This window comes from Seriola aureovittata, chromosome 13 (genome assembly GCF_021018895.1).
Source record: "Seriola aureovittata isolate HTS-2021-v1 ecotype China chromosome 13, ASM2101889v1, whole genome shotgun sequence".
NCBI lineage: Eukaryota > Metazoa > Chordata > Actinopteri > Carangiformes > Carangidae > Seriola > Seriola aureovittata.
In genome coordinates this window covers 12,172,419-12,176,944 of record NC_079376.1, presented here as the reverse complement: position 1 = coordinate 12,176,944, position 4,526 = coordinate 12,172,419, and the positions used below count along the sequence as shown (strand labels likewise).

At 40.6% G+C, this 4,526-nt stretch overlaps 1 long non-coding RNA gene across 3 annotated transcripts; it reads right to left on the bottom strand.

The window, feature by feature from the left end:
- Nucleotides 1-266: 266 nt before the first annotated feature.
- LOC130180224 (uncharacterized) lies at nt 267-3,289 on the bottom strand. Of its 3 annotated transcripts, none has more exons than XR_008829373.1 (3): nt 3,024-3,262; nt 2,423-2,537; nt 267-1,063 (listed from the first exon to the last, which is right to left on the bottom strand). It is a non-coding gene; the product is annotated as an uncharacterized LOC130180224 (long non-coding RNA). The 3 variants fall into 3 exon arrangements; XR_008829374.1 differs by having other exon boundaries at nt 267-1,014; nt 3,024-3,256; XR_008829372.1 differs by lacking the exon at nt 267-1,063 and having other exon boundaries at nt 2,161-2,537; nt 3,024-3,289.
- Nucleotides 3,290-4,526: the final 1,237 nt, after the last annotated feature.

Here is a 4,526-nt window from a genome sequence, read left to right as displayed (position 1 = left end):
CTTAGACAGTAAGCAAGAAAACTCACTTTCCACACCTCCCATCTCATCGGTGAAAGATTAAAGGACGGGGGAAACACACTGAACTGCCTTCCAACTTTCTGACAGGAATAAAAGGTGGAAAATAAAAAAGAAAAGACAAAAACCACTGATCCCTTTCATATAAAAATCCAAAACACACAGCGATCAATCAGGAAGAAGCTCTCTGTCTGTCTGACTGTTTGCAATGAGATTTTTAAGAGAAAAAAAAAAAATTAAACAGGAAAATACACACATCAGTTTGTGAGGTGCTGATGAAGGGAGGGGGAAGGGTAAGAGTTTTTGTTACCTTGAACAAGATGATGATTTGAGGTTTTACCTCACCCCAAGCTGAAGTCGTTTCATACTTTCTCCAAGTGACTACTTCAGAAATCAAATACGATGTCATAAAAGAACCAAATCAGATTAACTGTAGTTTTTGTCTCTATTTTGATACTTATCTGCCCTTTTCAACTGACATCCGCTGTCACAGTCCAATGAGTCCCACCACAGTTTCATAATGAAAATATTTAATCATTTCAAACGGCTAAACCTTATGTCAGAGAAGAGCTGCATGCAGCACATTGATTTGTTCAACCCATCCTTGCACCGCTCTCTTCTCACAGGAGAATCTGCTACATTTTCCCCAAAGATCAGGCACCATCCTCACACCAGGTATACTGATGGACTGAAGCAGGTTGTCCAGCTGGAAGAGCAAGTCCCTGAGGCAGAGTATCGAAGGGAGGCCTTTGAGAAGAAAGTTACACAGCAGGAGCCTCTGGCCAGTGCTGCCACAGCTGCTGGAGACGTGGATTCATGCCATCTGAGGTTAGATACAGTTGCTTTGCTGTCCACTAATTCTCTGCAGCCTTGAGCAGTCTTTAGTGTTGTGGGGAAGAGGAAAAGTAAAGCCAACTGAGGCGTTAAGAGAAGCACAGCCAGAAGAGCAGTCAGCCACCTGGACACAAGCTGAGGCATGACAAATCCGAAGCTGGTTTTCTGAAGAGACCAGAAACAGGAACACCACTGATGAAAGCCTCCTCTGCAACTATGTAAGAATGCATTAATGGTTTAGTCTTTAATACATTAATATGTCGCTCTTATGTACAGTAAATTGAAACAAGAAAGAGGAGCAGTACAATTCTTGCCTCTGGAAATATGCACAGCACTGTGCTATATGTGCGTCATGTGGAGGAATGGACATATACATAATACGTTCCACAGTACATCTGCAGTTTCTTATTCATTGTATGAGAAAATGAGAAATATGTGGAGGAGTTCGCTCGCTGCTCACTATTCATCTCCACACCCCACTTGCTGTCAAATATAGCAACACAAACTGGAATGAAGTTGCATTATGTGCAGGTATGGAAATCCGTGGAGCTGTATCGGGTCATTTGTTCCTCTCTTTCCCAACTCTCCCGACATCATGTTCTGATGGAAAGTGAAAATGAGCAGCTCCCTCTCTTCACCCTACATCCCCAGGCCTGTCAGGACAGTTGGACAAGGACAGCCACCAAGTTCACCACTACACCGCTCTCACAGCGAGCTCCTACTACTACACATTCTCTGATATCAGTAATGAACATGGCTGTTACATGACAGTTTTAAGTTTTATACTGAACACATGCTGATGGTTTTCTGGCATAATGTTGCTGTGTGGGCCCAGATGTGCTGTGATGTCCCGGTTAATGTGCTGTAACTGACGCTCTGCCATTCAGGAGGGGAAATTTAATGATGACAAGTAGAGCCCGACTGATAAATCAGTGTGTCCGACATTACTGTCTGATTTCGGCTTTTCTTAGCAGATTTGATCAGTGTCACTTTGTATGTTGGCCAATAAGTAACAAAAAATTGCTGTACAGACATAATTCTACAACTATTTGATAGATTGAAATTTGGAACAAACAGGAGTGAATCCTAATACTTTTGGTAACCCCCAGCATTTAACTTTAAGCACCGTTGTGCCTAAGTAGCCTCACATGGCTGCTAGCATGCCTGTAGTTTTGTTCAACAACGTGTCTTGGTCACAGTTCTTTAAAACCAAATGTAACCCACTCCTGACAATTAAACCGCTGCTAGGTTCTTAAGGAGCTCAGAAACATAGACTAAAATAATAAATGATGATGATAATGAAGCACAAGGTAAGTTGCAATTTGAAACCTTTAGTGGAAAGAACTTGCAGGTATAATTCACGACATGTAAATAACAGATTCATGAAAAATAAAAAATATAAAGAAAACGGGCCATTTAAAATAAGTCCTTATTGTATCAAAAGTCAATGAAGTCTGTTATCGGAGATCACTTTCACTCTTTTTAATGTTCGTGACTGTCCTGACAGTCTTCTGGAATAATGTGCACTCTTTGTGGATGTGTGTGGGAGTCCTGGCGACTTGCACCACCCTACCATCAGGTGGATTATTCGATGTGTCAGCTCTGGGCTCCAGGTTCCAAGCAGAATCACACTGGGAGGCTCGCCATCATCTCCAGGGGTGTCTCTCGCTCTGTCCATAAGACCTGACCTGTTTGATTTGGCAAACAGGACTTTAAGATTGCATCCAATCCATTTGCTGTGCAACATTCATAATAAAGCAGAGTCCCAACGATGTAACATTAAGCATCACATACAATATAAAACTCAATGATAACGTTTTCATGCCTGGCACTACACTCACACAATAACAGCATACATCATTGTAAACTATAGTACTGATTTGACAATAGAAAAACATACCCATTAGGCCAATACTGCTAAGCTTTACCTTCGTGCATTGGGAAAGATTTATCAGTATCTCGGTAACATATGGCCCTGCTAATGTTTGACATGCTCTAACATCTCCTACAGTAAAGTATTAACGCAGAAATTTGAACATTTACATGTTCAACGTCTAGCTTTAACATTACTGCCTCAGCACAGTCAGCAATCAATAACTCCAGCGATGGAGTGACATTTCTCCAAAACAACTCAACACACAAATCACAACATTAGCACCACGCTGCTAGCTTACCGAGATAGCTGGGAAAAACAAAACCGGACCTCCTGTCGTCCGGCTGCTTCTGCTTTGGTACTCCTCTGTGTTGGTTAGTTAGCGGGTAGGTTTTACTCACTGTTTAGTTTTTAATGCTACTCATCAACTTTCTTGTCCCCCGTCGCCGCTACACGAGGACGTCTCACCTCTGTCTCTCACACAACCTTGATCTTGCAGGTGCTTTGTGATCCACCTGTTGAGTTCCACCAGAGGCGGGACTTAACCGACTATGATTACTGAGTGGCCGATCATCTCTATACTTGTTCAGCTGAAATAAAAAAAACATTATATTACATTATATTAATACATTATTAATATTTTAACCCCTTAATGTCACTGGGTTACACAAAATTAAAGAATTCTCATTAAAAATACTTGTTTATGTTGTTGTTAAACCATAACATTGACTGAGACAGGTAGCTCTTGCATGTACTGTCTAAATTTAGTGATTCTACATGCATATAAACTGAATTTTTAAGCACTATTTAACAACTTAACTAGAAAATGCCAATGCTGGTAATTCCAAAATAAGACTAAAGTCAGGGTGTAATGGTATAATAAGGGGCATATTCCATTTAATTTGGTTTTAAATGCTTTTCCTTTAATAAGGCAATCTTTTTGAGAGCTTTTTTTATGAGGGGAAGATGGTCACATCTGGAGATCATCACTGAGTTGGAGAGAGATAGGTTGCAGGATGTTTTCATATTGAAATGGCTGCCGTCAAGATGCCACATTTGCTCTTTCATGCTCTCAAGTACCTGTTACTGAGAGTGGGCTTCAAAAGAATCACTTTTATACAGTAAAAGTCGAGTAGTTTCTATTTGATGCACACCTAAGTGCAGGTAATCTTGGAGAGACTGAAATGCTACTGATTCAGATTACTGAAAAAGCCAACAGCAGCAGATATAAGCAGAATAATGTTTACTTCTTTTACTTTTGCAAGTAACCATGTCATGCTATCACACCTGACAGTATCTGTTTGACATGTTTGCAAAGAAAATGTGAAAGTAACAATGATGAATACTCTTCCTTGGTGAGGAGGTGAAAAGTGACAGTGATCACAGCTGTCACTGAACATGAATAGTGTTTCTAAGATAAAGAAGAACTTCAGGATCTTGCATCCTTCAGTTCACAATGCTGTCAAACCAAAAAGACGTCTGCAGAAGGCATCATCATGTTGAGCCTTTAGGCAGCACCAGTCAAGAGTGGGGGAAGACTGCAGCTCAAATAACATATTATATAATTCATGTAGTGTCTGTACCCTTTCACCCCGTACAACTTAATAATACATATGATTTTCCCACTCTGGATTCACCCTTAAAAAAAGCCCCCAAAAACCTGTACAAGCACCTCAGAGAGGTCAGGTCAAAGAGATGTAAATATATGTTAAGAGTGGTGATGTGTTCGCAGGGCAGCTTTCTATCATGTCGTGGTCATTTCATCTAACTGACAGCTTTTTTTGAAACCACAATCACAGGAAAT